At 38.0% G+C, this 23,209-nt stretch overlaps 1 protein-coding gene across 6 annotated transcripts in view; it reads right to left on the bottom strand.

Moving 5' to 3' along the window:
- Positions 1-23,209, bottom strand: part of CTNNA3 (catenin alpha 3) — a 1,703,691-nt gene that overhangs the window by 241,697 nt on the left and 1,438,785 nt on the right. The gene's annotated exons all lie outside the window — the stretch shown is intronic.

Genomic DNA, 23,209 nt, shown 5'->3' with positions numbered 1-23,209 from the left:
CTGTTGGCTAGGTGCTGGGATTGGGAGGGGGACGAGAGGTGATTGGGCTTCAGGTGGCGCCGGCGGGAACTGAGGACCCCGAAGAGAAGCCGGAAGTTTGCCATCTTACTGGTGGGGACCCTTCATTCCCCCCTTTCTCCTCTATGGGTTTGTGGACGTTGCTTTCTCTCTGGCTGCTTCCTGCTGAACAGGGGCGGAGAAGGGAGTGAGGGCTTGAGGATTGGGAGAAAAGGGTTGATAGGGCTCCCCACAGTAAGGATGAGTAGATGTGGACTTCTTCAGGTTTAGAAATCAATGAAGGTTCCCTGTAACCATAGGTTGAGGACCTGTTGATACCAATGGTGCCAAGAGGATATGGGTGTCAGGAGCCAGGCGTCTGCGGCCATTGTTTCCAGGAACAGTTTCCAGTGGAGAGAGGGGTCCATCTCAGCATGTGGTGAGGAGGTCACATGAGGGTGAGGGATCTTCTGTGGCCAGAAGCTGGTAGTTCCTGAGTAAAAGCTGGTTGAAAGCTTGATAAGAGATTTTTCCGACTTGGGATTTGATGAACTTTATTATACAGGGTAAGAAGAGACAGGCAAGAAGAATGATTATTATGGGGCCTGCAATGGGCCAGAGCCAGGTGAGGAGGGGGTTTGTTAGTATTGAAGAGAATGGGTTGGAATTGGAAGCAGAGTGGAGGCTGGAGGCAAGGTCGGTGAGTTTGGTAATGTTAGTTTCTACAATGCTGGAATAGCAGCACTCTTCCCAGAGGAAGATGCAGGTGCCGCCCTTCTCGGTTGTAAGCAGATCTAGGGCCCGCCGGTTTTGAAGGGTGACTTTAGCTAGCGAAGTGACCTGTCTTTGGAGAGAGGCTAGAGAATCGGCAGTGGATGTCAGGGCTCCCTCAGATTTGGCGTTGAGATCTCTAACTGCCTATAGAGAGTGACCCAAGGCTTCTCCCGAAAACCCTGCCCCAATGGCTGAGGTGATCAAAGAGCTACTGACCATGATGGGAAAGAAAGCTGCTCTTTTTGTGCGCAAGGGCAAGGGAGGTTGGAGCTCAAGAAATTCTGCCATGCTGTAAAGTGTTAACTGTGGGATTAGGGTGACGAGAATGCAGGGTGTATCGGAGTTGAGAGGCAGTGAGTTGAAAAGACTGCTATTACACTAAAAGAAGTGTCCCGGTTGCGTAAAAGTCTTAGAGCTGGAGGTAGGGGTGTAGACAGAGAGGCAGTGAAGTGCGCTGGAGGGGGGTGGAGTTGGGCCTACACAGTGGTGGATGGTGAGATTATCTGCGTATTCTGGTTCCCATAGGGGTATGTCTGCCAGGGGGCAGAGGGGTTGTCTTTCTGCATGGAAGGAGTAGTTGGAAATATTAAGGGGCACGGCGGCCAGCAGTGGGCGCTGTAGTGATGCGCACAAGAAACAATTGGCTGTGTTAAGGGTGTGGTTGAGAAAGATGGTGGTGTCCTGAATGAGCTGTAACGAAGAGTAGGAGAAATGGGAAGAGGGGTGGGGATAAGAAGATGAAGAGGCACTATCAAGAGTTTGGATAATGACTTTTTTGGAATGTCTGCTATCTGATGCAACTTGAGAGATCTGGGAATGAGAGGGAACATACTTTTGAGAGATATGAAGGGTACCGTGGGGGGTCGAGGACCTCCCGTTGTAAACTGAGGCTGTGACTCTGGCAGCTCATCAAGAGTCCCAGGGATCTGGGATTGATAAGGAGAATGAGCCGTTGGGATATTTCATGAAACGGTTGGAGGAGTAATACTGTGGGTACTGGAAGTTACTCATGTAGTGAATTGCACAAGACCAGTAGGGACATCTCCTGTAGGTGTCTGGCTATCGCCTGCAATAGGCTTGTTTTTGGTCATAGAGGAAGCAGAGGTAGGGAGAATAAGGGTAGCTGCTAGTGAACACTTCGGTGGAGGGAGGAAAGTGGAGGTATAAAGGCTCAGAGCAGCTTTTCAGAGGGCAGTCTGGTGTGGCAATGAGGGCAGTAACTTTTGTTTGATGCTGTGTGTAAGTCTCTCTGACTTTGAATCGCCATACAAAGGAGGCTGGGGTGGTGGGGAAGACAATAGGAATGAGAAAAAAAAGGCGAGAGAGCAGTAAAGGAGGAAAAAGTCATGATTCGGGTATGGATGGCAAAGGGGGTGAACGGGATTTTGGAGGAAAGAGGACAGTAAGGTCAGGAGTCTGGAGGAAGGGAGAGTCTGTAAACTTTTGTAGGTTAAGAGATCTTTTAGGTGATGTGGGGACAGAATGGTAAGGGGCGCCCTGAATGTCAGTTTATGAGCTTCCTTCTGCAAGAGCTGTCTAGCAGCTAATGCTCGTAGGCAGGGGGCTCATCCCCAAACTGTGGGGTCTAATTGCTTGGAGAGATAAGCTACTGGGGGGCAAAGGATGGGCCATAATATTGGCTTAGGACTCTTAGAGCTTGACTGGACCTCTCATGAATGTATAATGAGAAGGGCTTCGACAAATCAGGAAGATGGAGAGCTGGGGCTTCCACAAGGGCTTGACAGAGCTTAATGAAGGAGTGTCGGGGTGAGGAGGATAATGGTTTTTTAGGGGGGGCTCTTGCTGAGGTCGTATAGGGGTCTTGCCAACAGGGAGCAGGGAGAAGTTAGGGATCTACGCTCTAAAATATCTAGCCAGGCTTAGAAAGGAAAGGATTTCTGTCTTGGTTTTGGGAATGGGCAGGTCAGAGAGGAGCCATTTTCTGTCTAAGGTAATGGACTTTCTTTGTTGAGATAGAAGGAATCTGAGGTAAGTGATAGGAGGGGAAGAGATTTGAGCTTTGACGGGGGATACTCGGTAACTTCTGGAAGCTAGAAGGTTAAGTAGGGAGGCAGTGTCAAGTTGAGACTGTTCCCACGAGAGACTGCAGAGTAGAAGATTGTCTATGTATTATAAGGTGGACTTGGAGTGATCATGATGAAACTGTTTGAGGTCCTGAGCTAAGACCTGTCTAAAAATATGGGGACTATCTCGGAAGCTTTGTGGCAAAACTGACTAAGTGAGTTGTTTAGAATGTCTTGTGTATGGGTCCGTCCAGGTGAAGATGAAAAAATCTTGGGAGCAGGGGTCTAGAGGGATAGAAAAATGGGTCTTTGAGATCTAGGACTGAGAAGTGGGATGCTGAGGCTGTATGGATTTGGAACTAAGGGATGGATAGGGACAATGGCTATGTTGATGAGGCGAAGGTCTTGGACAAGGCGGAAAGATCCGTTGGTTTTTTTAACAGCTAATATGGGGGTATTAAATGGGGAGTGAGTGGGTCTGCTTGAATGATGGGTTGGAGGCTTATGAGGGCTGAAGTGGTTAGGGGGTATTGGGCCTGACAGATATACTGAGAGGGGTCACATAATTTGATAGAGGCAGGGGGACATAGGGCCACGGAGGGGCTTGTAATGTTCCAAACTTTGGGATTTACAGGGTGTATGAGGGCAGAACCGGAGCTTTCATTGGGTAGAGGGGGGTCGTCAGCTATGAGGGCCATCAGAAAGGGAGTACTGGGGGCTGTGGGAGTGGATATAGTTATGGAAACGTGGAGGAGGGAAAGGATGTCTCGTCCTAGTAAAGGGATGGGACACTGGGGCATAACCAGGAAGGAGTGGGAGAAAGGTATGGGATTGTCTTGGATTGTGTATAAAAGGGTGGGTGGGGGGTTTAATGGGAAAATCTGTTTACCTCCTACTCTGACTATAGGAGTAATGGCTGGTGTGGTAGGGCCCCGGTATTCTCACAAGACTGAGAAGGTGGCTCCTGTATCTAGGAGGAAGGAGATGGGGTGACCATCTACTGTTAAAGTAACCCTGGGCTCCTGTTTAGTGATGGAAATGGTCGGGCGAGAAGCCCCCGGGCCCCATCAATCTTCTTCTGCCAGCCCCACTACGGTGGGCTTAGGATGAGGGTTGTTCGTCCAGCCTCTCCTTCGGGTGGTTGGGCAATCAGACCCCCAGTGGCCCTTTTTGTGGCATCTGGGGCATGGGGTGGTAGGAGATCTGGGGGAGGGGCACGCCCTTGACCAATGTCCCTCTTTTCTGCACTTGAAACAAGCTCCTGGGGGGGGGCTTGTCTGTAGAGGGGTGCCCAGGTTGTGGTTTTATCAGCTGGGCCAACATCTGGAAATTGGCCTGATCAGCTTTTTGTTTACGGCATTCTTTCTCCTCCTCCCGGTTATGGAAGACTTTAAAGGCCACTGTTAGGATCTCAGTCTGTGGGGTAGCGGGGCCCTGTTCTAACTTTTTGAGTTTAGCTTTAATGTCAGGGTAGCCTTGAGCTAGGAAGTATGTCATAAGGACATGTCTTCCTTCAGGTGTTTCTGGGTCCAGGCTGGTATACTGTAATAGGGCTTGAGTGAGTCTGTCTAAGAACTCGGAGGGGATTTCATCTCTCTTTTGAATTATGTCTTGGAGCTTTTGAAAATTGACTACTTTACAAGCTGCCTTTTTTCAGACCTGCCATTAAGCAGGAGGCAAAAATATCTCGAGAGCGGAGACTCATGGCGGTGTTATAATTTCAGTGTGGGTCTTGTTCGGGGACAGCAGTGGGGCTAGGGGGATAGGTGGGGTCAGTCCTGTGGGTTTCAGTAGCCTGCATTTGGGCGAAGTCCTAAACTCATCTACGCTCTTCAGGGAGGAGAGTATTGGCCAGGAGCATGAAAATGTCATGATGTGTGAGGCTGTAAGACTGGAGGGTCTATTGAAACTCCCTGATGTATGTCATGGGATCAGTGGAAAAGGAACTTAGGCGTTTCTCTAGTTGGGCTAAATCTTTTAAGGAGATAGGGATGTGAACGCGCACGCTGCCTTCGGATCCTGCTACCTCCCGGAGGGGGGCGATAATTTTGGGAGGCTCTCAGGACTGTGTGTGAGGGGGACTGAAGGGTTCTGGCTCAGTCTGTGGGGGAGTGACGCGGTCTAGCCATGCCTAGTTGAGCAGGTCCTGAAGTGCAGAAGGGGGGCAAAGAAAATAAAGAAAGATAGACTCGGACCCACATGTTGCTCAGCTGCTTACTTCTGCCGCTCTAGTTGGGCTTGAACTCATGACTCTGAATTAAGAGTCCCATGCTCTACTAACTGAGCTACAGCAGGGCTCTAGTTAATTGCTTATGAAATGTGTAAACAGAATGTTCTTTGTTCTCCATTCCTGCCACATCCGCAAGTGGTGGAAGGGCATATTTAGAAGCAGGGGCGGTGTTTCTACACATCTTCAAGGTCTCTCTATTTTCAGAGTGAAGAGTCTTGGCTCATCTTCGAGGACAAGATATGTTTTTGTGGACAGATAACTTCCAAGGACTGCACCGGTTGTTTTCTAGCTTGTGCTTTCCCATGCTGCGTTCAGACATGGTGGAAGGTGCTTTCCCATTCTCCCTACAAACATGTGAGAAGTTAAAGGCGGTCCCTAACAGGGGAGAAACAGGTGATGAGGGCAAAGACGGAGGAGGCCCCTGGGACATAGTTAAAGGGGGGCTGAAAGGCTCAGGCTTAATCTGCAGGGAATGAAAGTGGAGGAGGTGAGATGGGGGAGGAGATGGTTGGGAAGGAAGGGAGAAGGGCTGTTGTAGGAGAAGAAGGGGAAGGGAGTGAACGGGAGGCTTCTGCGGGGGCGGCGGCTTGCAGGCTAGGAGAACTTGGGAGGGGGCGGGGAGAGGAGGAGGCGGAAAGCTTCGATGTAGGGAATCTCCTTCCATTTTTTCAGGCGCTGGCAGTAGTTAAAAAGATCGCGAGTGATGTTAAGATCAAGAGTTCCCCCTGCAGGCCATTGGTTTTTATTGTCTAGGGGGTATGTCGGCCAATCTTGGGGGCAATATTTACGGAGAAGTTTTGGTTTTATATCAGGCATCAGGGAGAAGGTAGCCAGATGCTTAAGCAGGCATTCAAGAGGTGAACTTTCAGGGAGGGATGAGGAGGCTCCCATGGCTAAAGGACAGAGAAGGAGACAAACAGGGGAAGATGGATGGAGATCCTCGGACTGGAAGCAGACCACAAGGAGACAAAGGGCGTCCCCGATGATCCTTGGTGGTCTGCGGAAACTCGTATATGAGTCGGAATTTCTTAGGAAGTGTGGGTCATCACCCAGACTTCCCTAAGAAGGCAGAGTGCCAGAGTCACGAGGTACCTAGCGCTAGGTGTTTTCGGCGGACGGAGCAGAAGGGGGGGGGAAAAGGGAGCGTTCTCATCCAGAAAGGAGTCACCTCGTTTATGGCTGTTGGAGGGGGGTGCCTGAGAGTCGGCCGGAGCCGTGAAGGCCTGAGGTGGGGATTTATGACTGTTGGAGGAGGGGCCTGAGCGTCCGCCGTAAAGGCTTGAGGCAGGGATTTATGGCTGTTGGAGGAAGGGCCTGAGGGTCCGCCGCAGCCATGAAGGCCTGAGGCGGGGAGAGTTCCCTCCTCATCCCCGAGCATCAGGGCCTTGCCGGACGATCACGGTCAATGGCACTGCGATAGCGTGGGGAAGAGTGGCCAGCCCCGGGGAAATTTTGCTTAAAAACTTTCAGCACTGATGGAAGGGACGGTGAATGCGTTTATGACTGTCGGAGGAGGGGCCTGAGCATCCGCTGCAGCCGTAAAGGCTTGAGGCGGGGATTTATGGCTTTTGGAGGAGGGGCCTGAGGGTCCGCCGCAGCCGTGAAGGCCTGAGGGGGGGAGCGTTCCCTCCTCATCTCCGAGCGTCAGGGCCTTGCCGGACGATCACGGTCAATGGCACTGCGATAGCTCGGGGAAGAGTGGCCCACTCCGGGGGGAAAACTTACCTAAAGGCTAGAGAGGAGTGGTGAGTGTGATGAGCCAGCGCCGGAAAAAGAGGACTAGGGCAAGCTGCTGCTGGTGTCGGGAGGAGACGGGGCCCAGTTGGGGTGTCCCGTCTCCCGGGTTTCGGCACCAATGAAAGGAAAGGAGCGACACATAGCAGCAATTCACCGGAGAGTTCCGCTTTATTAGGGAAAGGTGCTGGGTTATATAGGAAGGGGCATGAATTGATTGAGGTGTCACTTCTATGGGGCTGGTGGCTGTTGGCTAGGTGCTGGGATTGGGAGGGGGGCGAGAGGTGATTGGGCTTCAGGTGGCGCCGGCGGGAACTGAGGACCCCGAAGAGAAGCCGGAAGTTTGCCATTTTACTGGTGGGGACCCTTCAGACACTGTTTAAAAAACTGAACGTGCAACAACTACATGACCCAGCAATTGTACTCTGTAGAATATTTCTGCAGAGAAAAGGAAAGCTGCACACACACAAAAAATCTGTACATAAATGTTCATACCAGATTAGTTGATAACAATCCCAAGCTGGGAAGACTCAGACATACTTTAACTGGTGAGTGGCTAAGCAGACCACGTCACATCCATATGATGGTATCCCACTTAGCAATACAAAAGACTGAACTACTGATGGATGCAAGAATCTGGATGAATCTCCTGAGAATTCTGCTGAGTGAAAAAGGACAATCTGTATGAATGAATTTATGTAACATGCTATATGAATTCACTTATATAACATTCTTCAAATGACAAAATTTTATAGAAATAGAGAACAGATTAGTGTTTGCCACTGGTTATGGAGAGGATGTGACCTGGAGGGAAGTATGTGTGGCTATGAAAGGACAGCAAGAGGGATCTTTGGATGATGGAAATGTTTTGTATCTTGACTACCAATGTTGACATCCTGGCTGTGATATTGTACTTAAGTTTTGTAAGATGTCACCATTGGATGAAACCTTTATTGGTTTGATATTATTTCTTATGAAATAGGTGAATCTACAGTTATTTCATATAAATTGTTCAATCTAAAGTTAAATAATAAAATTGCAAGCTCTGAAAAGATATTTACCAAGGTGGTCACAAAGAGAATCTCTAGATTTGGGACTTTTTTTCTATTTTTATTTCTATTTTTATATTTCTACAATGTACTAGAGGGAATCTTTGGCAAGAAGGAAGAGGAAACTTTTTTATAATCTAAACTGTTACACGTAAGCACATCCCTGTGTTAACATCAGTAAAAGGTGCTAAGTATAAAAAGCAACTTTTAAATTCATCCTCTGTCTACTTTTAAAAACTTAATTGCAGTCAGGATATTTTATGGTGAAAGTACAAACTTCTAATTTGAATTAAAAGGATGAGTTGAACAGTGGAAGGACTGGCCTTATGTATTTTCTATCTCAAGTATTCTTTGATCTAATAACACATACGAAAAATTAAATTTTCTTTCACAGCTTAAGAGTGTTATTTTGGTCTTACAGATTCTGACTTAGTGGTTGTATATTATGGCTTTACTCTGCCAATTAGATAAAGTGGCACTGAGAACCACCTTAAATCACTTTTACTTGGCTGGGAGAGTGTTTGTACACACACACATACATAAGCTTCTGATTTCTGCAAAGGATCCCTATTAGTTCTTTAGAAAACAACTGGTCTATTTTCAAAAGCTGAAAATGATCTGGAGCCCATTGCTCAATATCAGAAATCAAGAGGCTATTTAAGTAATGGTGATGGAAGGTTGCAATGAACACAAAAGATAAAATACAAAGAAGCTTGATAAAGATAATTTTGTCCCTGAATCCAAAGGACAAGAGAAAAATCAAGAAGTTAGAGGTCAGTTATCACTGAGGAAGGAATGGTTTTGTAGTTCTAATCGATTCTGCAGTCTCCTAGAGGGATTGAACTTCTGTTGGAAACATGGAGAAGGGCATTAACAGAAAACGTAGCAGATACAGAACCAATAGCTATCCCACAATCATCTCACACCATAATATAATTAAATTCTGGAGTCCTCAAGCAAAATTATCCAAAGTTTTCTCCTTGTATTTCTCTAAAGAAATAACCTGTACATAGGCCCTGGGAAACCCATGTTATCATCTACAATGTATCAGTCTTCTTGAAAGATTATTGTGGAAGGCATAAGTTTGAAAACTATTCAAATATTACATTAATGTAAAAAATGTAACGTTGCCTCCATTACCAGGTCCCCCTAAAATTACAGAGAATGCTTAGAACAAGGTAGGCTTAAAATAAATATTGCTCTGCTGTGTGACTCAAGTTACTTGAAGGCTTTACTTTGTGCCTAAATTCTGTTTAGTGCTAGGTCTGCCATCTAGCGACCGTTTAAATAAATACAAGCTGTCATAAATTAAAAATCATATGGAAATACTAGGTCATCCAAATGGACTATTTCCAATTCAAGTGTAAACGGACAAAAAGAATTTAACTGGAGGTAGTTATTCAAGGATTTAATTAAAGATAAGTATGCTGACTTAAGACGCTGAGTACAAAATCAATTTAAAACCAATTCCTTTACATCTATAGTGATGTCAGAATAAGGAATCTATATTCATAAACTTTCCGAGTTTAAAACAAAGTAACTGTTGAGTTAACTTAATTATTTTTCACCTAATTATATTGTCATCACATGTTTAACTTTTCTACTTAATTTGAATGATGAAAAAAATTCTCCTCAGTACTTGGATTTGTGCCTCTGCCTCTGCCCATTTGCCAAAAAATAAACAGTTAAGTAAAACATAAGCACAGTTTCAGAATGTGAACTCTAAAATATAAAAATATGATATTCTTCACCTTCACATGATAGAAAATTTCACTGGACTCTTTAAAAATTACTATTGTTTTGATTTACTTGTTAAAGAAAGTGACAGTTAATGCTAGACCCTCCATGCTCATTTCCCTGCCATAATTTTAGGAACTATTTATCTAATGCTACATATACCTACCACCATTCCTTCCTGATGACTTGCTTTCTAAAAGCCCCAACATTTTAAAAAGGCTTATTCATATGACTGAAAATTACACTGGCATAGGGTGTAAGAGGTATACTGAATACCCTCTGAGAAGAACTTACAAGCTAAATTCATCAGACAAATGTACGATATTCACCTTTCAGTGTTACAATTGTTACTTAATTTGTTTTCTTGGTTGATATGCTACATAAATTATAGTCCTTTGAAAGTCTAACCAGTTACAGTAAAGCCATTTATTAAATATTAAAAAATCCAATAACCACAGCCATATTTTTCATTATTTTGGCATCCAGTTAATTTCCTTTTAGGTTTCTTTTTGCTTGAGATAACAAGTTGGCACTGCACAGATAACAACCTGGAAATACAGGTAATTTTGCAATTGCTAATGCTGTGTAAAAATGTCCTATAGTAATCCATAAACCTGTATTTCATGTTATTGACATCCTAACAAGTATTTTCAAAATCCAGGCAAAATAATAAAACAATTGTCCCAAACTGCTTAATCCTTGATTTGGGACAGTCCACATTTATTTTTAACTCATAAATATAACCTTTTTACAGTCAAGTATGGGAGCCTTAAGTAGCACAAAACTCCAATATAAGGTATGAATGTTCATATAGTGTGAGTGGATACACTTATTTTTAAGTATCTCATGTGATTCCTGAGATTAGTTATTCCAAGTCATACTCTGTTTTAGAATATAGCACCCCACTATGTGGACTTTTCTTTTTCCTCTCAATCTGTGTACTTTTTAACAACATGGCCAAACTCCCTGGATTTTTATGCCTACACACACACACACACACACACACACACACACACACACACACACACATATATATGAGATTTGTAAACGGAATCTTTTCAGACTTCTAAATAAAAACAAAATATCCATACCCACAGTATAGTAAAGTAAATAACAAGATTAAAACTATGGTCTCTAATAATTAAAAAATCATTTACTTATTACTTTGTGTCAGAGACTTCCCCTGGGCCAAGCCAAGTTCACGAGGCAGAATGTAACAAACAATGTACGTTTGAAAAAAAAAAAAAAACTAGTATGGTCCCAAAGAGTCCTCATTAGGAAGTCTGGCTCCAGAAGGCTCCCTCAGAGTCCTTGCTATCAGTGCTGGCTTTTGCAGTGATTTCCTTAGGGAAAAATTCATCAAGAAAAGGGATTTATTTCCCAAAAGATAAAATGGATACCATGTCTCATAGAGAATAAAACACCTAGAGGTGGTGAAAAACCCCACATATCCGTACTCAGTCTGTATATTAGCACAAGGTTTGAGCTTTACAATCTGAGGACCAACGCAGCCCTCCACCTGTTTTGTTACATTTCCTTACCGTGCCTACTTGTTCTCGTAGAGTGTATGATTTATTTCGCATTACGATGGTAGAAGCTGAGTAGTTGCAACAGAGTCCCTATAGCTCACAAAGCCTAAAACACTGTCGAGTTTTTTGCAGAAAAACTTTGTCAACTGCTGGCCAGGTAACAATTGCACTCATTCCCCAAACATGCCCTATACTTTTCCATCTCTTTCTGCTGCACTTCTTTCCATATGAAATGTCCATGTCTCTGATGTGGTCCAACAAAATTCAACCTACTTTATGAGAAAGAACTTTATATAAAATGAATCAAATTGCATAAATCATTTGAAGGCTTATTTTTACATTTAATATTAGGTTTCTGAGATTTATTGATGTTGTTCAATCTAAGTTTATTAATTTCAACTTAACTGTCACAGAGTATTCTGTTATATGAATAAATAACGATTAGTCCATTCTGCTGCCAAAGGACATTTGGGTTGGGACTAATACTTTGATTTTGCTCAGTTGTGTTTCTATGAATGCTCTTGTACATGTCTCCTGATTTGCAAGTGCAACAGTTTCTTTATAGTATATGTTTAGGTGTTTATCTTCCAGCATGATTAGAAAAAATAGCAAGTTTGGTTTTATTTCCTTTTTGATAGGTAGGAAATTAATCTTTTGTGATTTTTAGTCTGCATTTTTATGATTGCAAGTGACACTGAGTATCTTTTCCTGTTCTAGTGACTATTAATCTATCATCTTCTATGAAGTCTATTTAAATTTTTAGCTTTTTTTCCCTGTTTGTCATTTGCTCTATTAAATTGATGATTCCTTAAAAAGATATATTCTGAATACTAGTTCTTTGTTAATTACACATTGTAAATATCTTATTCATTTTATGGCATGTGTTTTCACTATAGATATGAGGTATTTTATTTCTTAAAAAAAATCTTAATTTGAATGTACTTGAACTTACTAGATTTTTTCTATATGGTATTCAGTATCTTATCTTGTTTATTAAAACTTTCCCTACCCTAAGTTCACACAGGCATTGTTCTATATTATAGCCTAAAAATATTAAAAAATCTAGCATTTAGTTATGTATATTTTGTAGGATAGGGAGATAATTCCCTATTTTATATAAACACTTTTTTACAGCATCATTTATTGAGAGGTTTATCTATTTCCATTGTTTTGTAATGTTAACTCTATATTATTAATCAAGTTTCTATAAGTGTAAAGGTCTCTTGAGCTTTATTATTTTAGATTGTTCTAAGTGGAACAATATAACACTGTCTTAATCTTTTAATTTTGTCAATATTTCCTTTGTATAGTTTGAGTCAACATTGTCACCTTTAAAATATAAAACTCATATCTTACTGTTAAACCTCTTATTCTTATATACTGAATCTTTATTCATATATTTTTACTAATGCATTTTGCTCTGAAGTTTTTTTCCTTTAATGTAACCACATGAGAATTATTATGGATAGTGTTTTGCCAGATACATCTTTATTCATTTATTAACTTTTGATCATTATATGCAGAGAAATCTTATGTGCATAACACTGTTCTGCCATGAATTCAACTACGGTTGAATACATATTTGAAGACTATTTTTGTATGACCTTTCTATAAACTTTCTGAATGTTGTAATTATTGTCATGCTCTACACAATTCTGCATAGCACCCATCACTTAAGAAAGCCCTTCGTTAGGTACAACACATGGGACTTCTCTTAGATTTCCCATTGAATCACCTAAAGCAGTCTAATTATGAATTCAGAAGAAATTTACTAATAAATGAGCTTATCTTACTTTATCAATAATAATTTGGATAAGGAAATAGAAAAAGCACCACTTTGAATAATATATTTAGTAAATATACTGGCAAGATAGCAGATGATAAGATACAGATGCACAGAGATCACAGTAACATAGAAACATTCTAAGAAGTTCATGGCCAGTTGATGACTATACAGATACAACTGTGTCTGCTTAATATTAAAAGTTAGAATACTTGAAAACAAATGCTTGAATGAATGTTATTTGCTCTGCAAATAAATAATGAAAAAGACATTGGGAACAAGCTATTCAAAGTGATAAATGAATTCATGGAAACAAATAACACGTTTGCAAAATGTGTTCCCATATAATCACAATCTTGATATTATAATGTAAAAGAAAGAAAGGTACACAGTTTTACAACAGGAATTTGTTGAAAATGTTAAAATTTCAATAATAAACTTTTATTCACAGAGTTGCTGGCTCTCTTATGAAAAATTTGCCTATGATCTGAAATTTAAAATAACACATTAGTGAATCTATTAGATTTCTGTATGTTTTCATCTTCAGAGAAGTAATTTAAATAAAATGTCTCACCGTATCATTTAATAAAGAAAAGAAAGTTTGTTTGAAGTTTATGAACTAAAAAATTTTTTAAAAACCTGTGAGTCATACTTTACAGATTGTTTGAAGGGTAGTTTTGAATTTTTAAAAATGTCTTATTTAACTGTTATTAGCATAATAACAGTTAAATAAGACATTCAAATTAAGAATTTTTTTAGGAAATAAAATACTTCATATCTAGAGTGAAAACATATGCCATAAAATGAATAAGATATTTACAATGTATAATTAACAAAAACTAGTATTAAGAATATAATTCTTTAAGTAATCATCAATTAAATAGAGCAAATGACAGAGAGGGGAAAAAAGCTAAAAATTTAAATAGACTTCATAGAAGATGATAGGTTAATGGTCACTAAAACAGGAAAAGATACTCAGTGTCACTTGTAATCATAAAAATGCAAACTAAAAATCATAAAGGCAATTTGAATACACTATATAGGCAATGTGAACATATCTGTGTGTGTGTGTGTTTGTATATATGTATGCATACACATGCACATTTATATATATGTATCTTTAGAAACACATATACATAGACTCCTACATATGAAAGATAATGAAGGTGCATGCAACATCACTTGTGTATCCTTAAGAAAAATCTGCATCATTATCTTAAATACTTAATGTGAAAACTAAACCAAATTAAACCAAAAATTCATCTACATTATTATAAGAAATATCAACATTTTATGTGTTAAAGATTTAAAGAATTCTCATACTTGAACTATAATTTTAAGAAATACACTTATCTGAATTCAGTTTTTGTTAAGAATATGGTTTCCTTCAATCAAGGAGAAACATTTGAGGCATTTGCTGTCAGTTACCTGTAAAAATAAACTTCATCATCAGTGGAGAGTATGAAGACTTTGGTGTGGTTGATATCATCAGTAATGGTAGTTTTAGGACTTCCAAAAATCTCCTCCTCCATAAAAGCAAGAAGAACACTGGCAACATTGTCAAAATCAACCTTTTTAGAGCTCTTAAAGTTAAACAAGAGCTTTCAATAACACAAGTAGTATTTATTTGGGAAAAAAATAGCTAATCTTGGTAAGAGCAGGAATCTCTGTGACACTTTAACTTGCTTTAATATCATACTTCTCTCTCCAAACCTGTGTTTTCCTTGAAAATCAATAGCTCCACAATCACAGCAAAAGTAGAAGTGTAGCAATGATGAGAGGGGGCAAAATGGGGTTGAAAACAACTCCAAAGCCCACTTCACAAATAACTGTCATTATTGATATGTCTGGAGGGTCCCTGGAAAGTGCTGTGTGCAAAATATCTGTTTCTTTGACCTGACTTAGAGGTTTTCCATGACAAACACCTTTTTCCCTGTGGGCATTTGTCAAAAGGAATCAGCAGCAATTGTTAAACATTGCAGATAGTTGTTGTGGTGACAAGAGTTGGAGAAAACAACAAGCTGGCCAAAAAGGTAAAAGGAAAAGCTGAGATTGAGATGTTCAGTAGTGGATTTGAAAAGCTCTGACATAATTCTGGATGTCTAGATGGCCATGCTTGTATTCACAGATGTGTACATGCCCAGGAAAAAAAACAGGAGCTCTAAACTTTCACTTCTGGATGACATTGAGGTTCTATGTCAGCAGGAAGAGCTCAAGTAGAGTGATGAACTGCTTATATGATCATGGAACATGTGCCCAGCAAGCACACTGAGACCCTAAGTGAAAACTGGGAGACTTATTGGTTCCAAGGACTTAAGGAAATTTTTATCAATCATTAGCTGACTACTAAGTTAGCCAATCAGAGACTTCACTGGCCACACATGAAATGATTACTGATTTTGCAGAATAACTTCAGAAAAGTCATTAAATAAGTAGCAACACCACCAATAATGAATAGCAACAATAATAAAGCATGAGGAAAGGTGGGGGATAACTGATTTTCAGAGTACCATGGCATATTATTTTAAATATCTAGTTTTTAATAAAATATTATGAGACATACAAAAAAACAAAGGACACTGCACATAAATTTTTTAAAAATTCAGTCAATAGGATTTTTCCTGAAGGAAGTCCATACATTGGATTTATTAGGCAAATACATTAAATAAGGAATTTTAAATATATTCAAAGAAATAAGAAAATGATGCCTAACAAAATAGAGATTATAAATAAAGAGAGAAATTATTTAAAAAATGAAATAAGAAATATATAGAAAGTTTGGAGTTCAAAAGTACTATTACTAAAGTAAAAAAAAAAAACCACAATTACTAGAAGGCCCAATAGCAGACATCAGTAAGAAAAAAACAGCAAACTTGAAGGTAAGTTCACTGAGATAATCTAATCTTCATAACAAATAAAAAAGAATGAAGGAAAATAAACAGAGCCTCAGAAACCTATGAGATACCACCAACTTACATTATTTCATATATAATAACATATATGAATGGGAGTTCATACTTACAGTGTGAGTTCCAAAATTAGGAAAAAGGAGTAGAAAGATTTGAAGAAACAATGGCCAAAAACTCAATTTAATGACCTATGTGGATCTATAAATCTAAAAAGCTCAAGGATCTCTGGATAGGATGAATTCAAAGAGACACACACCAAGATATATTACACTATTTAAACCCAAGACAAAGAAACAATCTTGAAATCAGCAAAAGAGAAGTGATTCATTGCACAGAAGGGATCCTCAATAAAATTAACAGCCAATTTGTCATCAGGAACTTTGGAAGCCAGAAGTCTGTGGTATGAGATACTCAAACTATAGGTGTTGGGGTGAGGGAAGGGAGGGAGCTGTTAAACAAGAATTCTATATCTAGCAAAAGTATACTATGAAATGAAGGAGATATTATTGAACTTTTTATGTCTTTGAATCTAAAGAATGTAAACAAAGAAGATGTAAATTGTACACTATGCAAATAATAATCAAAAGAAAGCCAGAGTGGCTGTATTGATACCAGACAAAATAGAACTATACTTTAAGTACAGTGTTACTGGAGATAATGACAGTTTATAATGATAAAAGAAGCATTCAATTAAGAAGATACAACATCTGTAAAAATATATGCTTGTCATCTGATGAAAATGCTCCACTGAAAGATATCTATATCTTAATTTATATGACCTGTGAAAATCTTTTTTTATGGTGAAGTGTGGTTGCATATGTGATTAATTTACAGGTCTTGAGATAGGAAGATTACCCTGGATGATACAAATATGCTCTGAATAAAATCACATGTATCCTTACAAGAGGGAGATTTGACACACACTGAGGAGAAGGATATGAAAATAAACCAAAGAGAGATTTGAACATATTGGCCTTGGAGATTAGAGTAATGTGGCCACAACCAAGGAATGACAGATATCACTAAAAACTGGAAAAGGCAAGGAATTGGATTATGCCTACAACTTCTGACAGAAGTGCAGCCCTAGGACAACGTGATTTTGGCATAGCAACACTACTTCACACTTCTGGTCTTGATAACTGTGAAAGATTCTTTCCATTGTATTAAACCACCAAGTTTCTAGTGATTTCACAGTAACCACAAGAAACTAATACAATGTTCCTATGAACAGAGTGCCAAAATCAACTAAATAAAACCAAAAAATCAAAGGAAGAAATGTATAATAATGGACTCTTCATAACTTCACTTTTGATAGTGGATACGACTAGAAAGAGGGACTAACGGGGAAATAGAAGATGTGCACACAACTATGAACAACTTAGAACTGACAAATATCTATAGACTATTCAGGCCAACAAGAGGAAAATTAGCATTTTTCTCAAGTGCGTATAGATCTTTCTCTAGGATAAACCATCTTAGAAAATAAAAGAGTCATAATATACTTAAATGATAGAGATCATATCAAGTCTCCTGACCACAGGGAAATGAAATTACAAACAAATACAAGAAAATTTGGGAATTCACTCATATTGTAAATTAAGCAACATACCCTGAAAATAGCTGATGAGTCAAAGAAAAAAATTACAAGGGAAATAAGAAAATGCTCTTAGTTCCATGAAAATGAAACACAACATGTAAAAACTTGTGGGATGCAGCTGAAGCAATAGTCACGGGAGTTTGCATAGAGGCAAACTCCTGTATTTAAAAAATATAAAAATGATACCAAATCAATAACTTCATATTTTGGCCTAAGAATCTAGAAAAGAGGTAAAACTAAATGCAAAGAAAGAAGGAGATAATAAATATTAGACTTGACATAAATTAATTAGAGAGTAGAAAAACAATAGAAACAATAGAGAAATCAACAAAACTAAAATTATTTCTTTGAAAAGATAAAAAATTAATGAACCCTTAAATAGACTTACAAAGAAAAAAGAGAAAGCACAGATTACTAAAATGAGGAAAGAAAAAGGGACATAACTTGATATCACAGAAATAAAATGGATTATTTGAGAATACTATAAATGATTTTATGCAAAAATAAATAAATAGATTTCTAGAAATAAGAAAATATTAAGCTCTCTCAAGAAGAAGTAGAAAATCTGAAAAGATCTTTAGTGAGTAAAGACTGAGTTTGTCAATCAAAATCTTCCCACAAAGAAATGCCTAGGACTAGAGGGATTCATGGGTGAATTCTTAATGTTAGAAGAATAATTAATAAATTCTTCACAAACTATTTCAAAAAACAAAAAGGGAGAAACACTTTCCACCTTGTTCTATAAGGCCAGTATTACCCTAAAGCAGAAAAAGATATGCAAAAAAGGAAAAAGAGAGAAAAATGTCTCTTATACACAAAATTCTTCCTCACAAATACTAGCAAACCAAATTTGGCAACATTAAAAAAAAAAATGCACCATGACCCAGAAGGATTTATCCCAGGAACACAGGGCTGGCTCGATATTAGTATATATGATACACCTAATGAATAAAGTAAACCCACAAACATGGTCATCTCAATGGATTCATAAAAAAATTTTTGATAAAGTTGAAGACCATTTCATGATTAAAACAATCAAAAATAGGAAAATAATTAAACTTCTTCAAACTGATAAAGGAGATATATGAAAAACTGACAGCATCATACTTAATGTTGAAAGCTGCAAATATTTTCTCTAAGATCCTAGAACAGGACAAGAATATCCTCTCTCAACAATTCTGCTCAAAATAGAGGTTCTAGCCAAAGCAGTTCAACAAAAAAGAAAAAAAGAAAATAAAAGGTATCTAGATTGGAAAGAAAGGATTAAAATTATCTCTATTTATTGATGTCATAATCTTGTATACAGAAAATCCTAATACACACACACACACACACACACACACACACACACACACACAAATTAGAGCTAATAAACAACTACAGCAAGGTTGCAGGATACAAGATCAATATATATTACCAATTTTATTTCTATATATTAGCAATGAACACTCTGCAATGAAATTAGAAAGCAATTCCATTCCCAATCATGCCAAAAAGAATAAACTGGTTATGAATAAATTTAACAAACTAATTTTAAGACTTGCACAACAAAAACTACAAAACATTGAAAGAAAGTAAGTAAGACATAAGTAAATCGAAAAATATCCCACTGACATGTATTGGAAGACTTAACATCGTTAAGAAGGCAATTTTCCCCAAACTGTTAAACAGACTCAATACAATTGTTATCAATATTACAGTTGCCTCTTTTGCAGACCATGACAAATTTATCTTAAAATTCATACAGGAATGCAGCAGAAAACAAAATTGCCAAAACAATCTTAAAAAATAACAAATGGGTGACAGAATTTGTGATTTCAAAACTTACTACAGAACTATAGTAATCACTACAGTGTGGTAGGAGCATAAAGATAGATTTGTGTGTGTGTGTGTGTGTGTGTGTGTGTGTGTGTGTGTGTGTGTTTCTCTCAGTGGAACAGAACTGAGAGTTCAGAAATAACCAAACCTTTACATCTACAGTCAATGGATTTTGAACAAATGTTCCAAGACAATTCAATGAGGAAAGAATAGTCTTTTTGAAAACTTTTACTTGGACAACCAGATATTCACATGCAAATGATTAAAACTGGACCTCTTCCTCACATCACATAAAAAACTTAGTTCAAATTAGTTTAAAACTAATTTTAAAGACCTAAATGTAATAGATAAAACAATAATTCTGAATTTGGCAATGGTTCCTTAGATATGACACCAAAAACAAAAAAAAGCATCAAAATTTAAAATTTTGCTTCAAAGGATATTATCAATAAAATAAGAAGCAAACCTATACATTACAGTAGAAAATATTTGTAAAACAGAGGTCTGATATGACATATCTAAAATATATAAAGAATTATTACAATTCAATAACAAAATTAAAGAAAAAACTCATCTAAAAAGTAAGCATAAGATTTGAACAGATATTTCCCCAAAGATGATAAAGGGCAAACACATAAAAAGATGCTCAACATCATTAGTTATTAGAGAAATGCACAATAAAACCACAATGAGATATCACTTCACAGCTAGTAGGATGGCCATAATCAAAACAAGGGTTGGTGAGGATGTGAGGGAGTTAGAACCCCCATTTATTGCTAGTGGTAATGTAAAATAGTGTAGCACTATGGAAAACAGTTTGGCAGATCCTCCAAAATATTAAACATAGAGTTACCATACAACTAGCAATTTCTCTCCTATATATATTATCAAGAGAATTGAAAGAAGTCTACACAAGAACTGGTTGGACTTGTTTTCATAGCAGCACTATTCGTAATAGCTAAAATATCAAAACACCCCAAATATCCATTAATTGATGAACTAATAAACAAAAGGTGGTGTACCCAACTATGGAATATGATTGAGCCATGAAAAGGAATGAAATATTGGTACATGCTATGATCCTTATGAACTTTGAAAATATTCCTCTAAGGGAAAGAAACCTGATGCAAAAGGACACTTACTGTATGATTCCATTTACATGAAGTATACAGAACAAATCTGTGCGACAGAAAGTAGATTAGAGGTTGCCAGGGATGATGCAGAGCAGAGAGTGGAGAATAACTGATTATAGATAGGAGGTTTCTTTTTGAGGTTAATAAAAATACTCTAAGACAGTGATAATGAATACACAACTTTGTGAACATAATAAAAACAATTTAATTGTACTCTGTAAAAGGGTAAATTTTATAGTGTCAGGTTTTAAAAGTTAAAAACATAATATGGTATGATCATTAAAAAATATTGATCATGGATATCTTTAGCATTTTGAATATTTAAAAATTACTATGAAAACAAGTGAGATGAAAAGTTTCTCATTTAAATGTTTTTTAGTGTCTGACATGGAAATTTTGTATAAATTCCATACTTAACATATTTCCTAATGCTTTGTCTTTTATTTTTTAAAATTAAGTTGCATAATAAAAACCAAGGATTGGCAAAGCTTAACCTGTAAACCAAATTTGGGCTGCGATCTGTTTTTGTAAACAAAGTTTTCTAGAACACAACAAGGCCCGTATTAGCTATGGCTGGTTTGTTTGTTTTAATACAATAAGAGTTATGTAATTGAACAGAGACAGTATGCCTTAAAACATCTAAACTCATTATTCTTACTGCTTTTCCCCCAAAATTGGTGTTACCCAGTATAAAGAGGCACATCTAGCACCAAGATCTTGGTTTGAAATAACATTCTCCAGTAAAGAGAGTCAGGGCTCCTCAGAAAAAGGATGATTTTAGGAATGCAGCAAAAATGTTAGAAATGATCCTGGAGCATCTTCTAGAAAATATAGGAATGTGCTGCATAAATAGGTAGATGACAAATGGTAGATAGATAGTTAAATAGACACACACAAAATGATGGGGTTCATCAAAGGAACACAAAAGCAAACTGAAAGCTTTCTCTGCATGAGCAAAACTCTTAACAAGTTGAACAATGAAATAAGTAAGGTAGCATGGGATTATAACCCAAAGCATATACATTTATAAATTCCATGAATCCATGCTAATATAAATAAATTAATAGGGGAGAAAAGACCAATCTTCCATGAAGAAGAATTACAAATACTTTATGTAGACACTCGGTCCTCAAGGAGGTGAAACATAACTCCATCTTAGCCAGGTGACCAAGATTAATATCAAAAGTGATAAGTCACACTGACAATATGTACTCTTGATATAATGCAATGAAAATGGCAATTTGCCTCTCTAATCTTCCTCCCCAAAACATATAAACTTCTCCTAATCAGACAAAACCAGCTGAAGGACATTATACAAAAGATTGACTCCTCAAAACTATCAAGATAATCAGAAACAAGGAAAGTCTAAGAAAATGTTACAGTTAAGAAGAGCCTAAAGAGATATAACTACTAAATATAATGTGATATCCTAGATAGGATCTCAGAACAAAAAAAGGACATTAATTAATAAAAGGAGTTCTGAATGAAAAATGGACTTTAATTACTAATCATGTAGCAAAACTGATTCTTAAAATATAAGGAATGCACTATTCTAATGTACAATACTGTGGGTAAAATTGCAATTTTTCCAGAATCTCTCACCTGGACTTAGTCCATCTCCATATCAATAGTCCACCCCACAAGGGTGAGGGGAGCGAGGGTATATCTGGCTCAGAGGGGTTTGGTGGGGTTCCCTTTTTGATAGCAAGAGACAGGAGCGAGCAGAAGTGGACGACTGTGTGTATGCAACAAACGGGTTTCTCCCACTTTCTTTCTCATTTTGATTGATTTCAGCTTCAAAGGCGTTTTGTTCCAGGCTGGCAACTTATTTTCCCCCTGCAGTCACAAATACTAATAATAGGAGATTCTGAGTTGGATGAATATGGGAACTCTTTGTACTATATACCCAAATTTTGGTTAATTTTTTTTTTTGTAAATCCAAATCAATTATAAAATAAAAGCCTATTTAAAAAAATTTGTCAAGACCGGATGTAAATGGGCAATCTCATATTTTTTTACTTATGCTAAGACATATTTTTGCCCTCATCGTCCTCATAATAACAGTCCTCTCTTTTATATCCTTGAATATATAAAACACTTAGATTTTATATCCTGTGTTTGATAATTCTAATATTTGAGGTCTTTATGAATCTGATTCTTCTGTTTTTCTTCAGGCACTCACGTTACTTCATTTCCTTGTGTGTTTTATGCTGTATCTACATACATTCTTTAAAGTCTACATTGAGGATTAGTTCCTTCAGACGGGATTTGCATTTTCTACCAGGGACTCTGTCAACCTGGGACTCTCTGTGTACAAGTACTATGTATTTAACCTACAAATCAAAGAATAAAACAAACAACTCAGGCCATATTGTGTTTAGGTATTTTTTGAGATAGATTTTGTCTGTCTCTTCAATCAGATCTAAGGCCCCAACAGGCAATTTCCCTTGACAACTCTTATGGAAGGGATTTATTTCTAGTTTACCCTTACTTCAAGTGCGCAGCCCTTTGACATACACTTATGTCTTTGATCAATTGTTGGACTGGTCAGCTTGGGCAAGCCAAGACTTGATTTTCTCTCTGAACTATAAACACTGATGTTCCTTGGTATTGGCGGATGTTAGAGCCCAGTGTACTTCATTGAATTCCCCCCTCATTTAATATTGGGACTCAGGAAATTACTCATATTATGAATTGTTTATTGATTGTTTCAAAAGTTTGTTCATATTATGAATTGTTCAAAAGGAGTCACCCTGAGTATTGTCTGCTACACTATCTGAAACACAAGTTCTTTAATAGTTTTTTATTCGGATTTATTGATGTATTAGTGATTCTTAATAAGTAAAGTATATATATTTGTAACCTTCCTCAATATATTAGAGCCTGTTGAATCTG

This window comes from Manis javanica, chromosome 7 (assembly GCF_040802235.1).
Source record: "Manis javanica isolate MJ-LG chromosome 7, MJ_LKY, whole genome shotgun sequence".
NCBI classification, from domain to species: Eukaryota; Metazoa; Chordata; class Mammalia; order Pholidota; family Manidae; genus Manis; species Manis javanica.
Note: the sequence above shows the minus strand (reverse complement) of the source record. Positions and strands in the feature narration are given on the sequence as shown.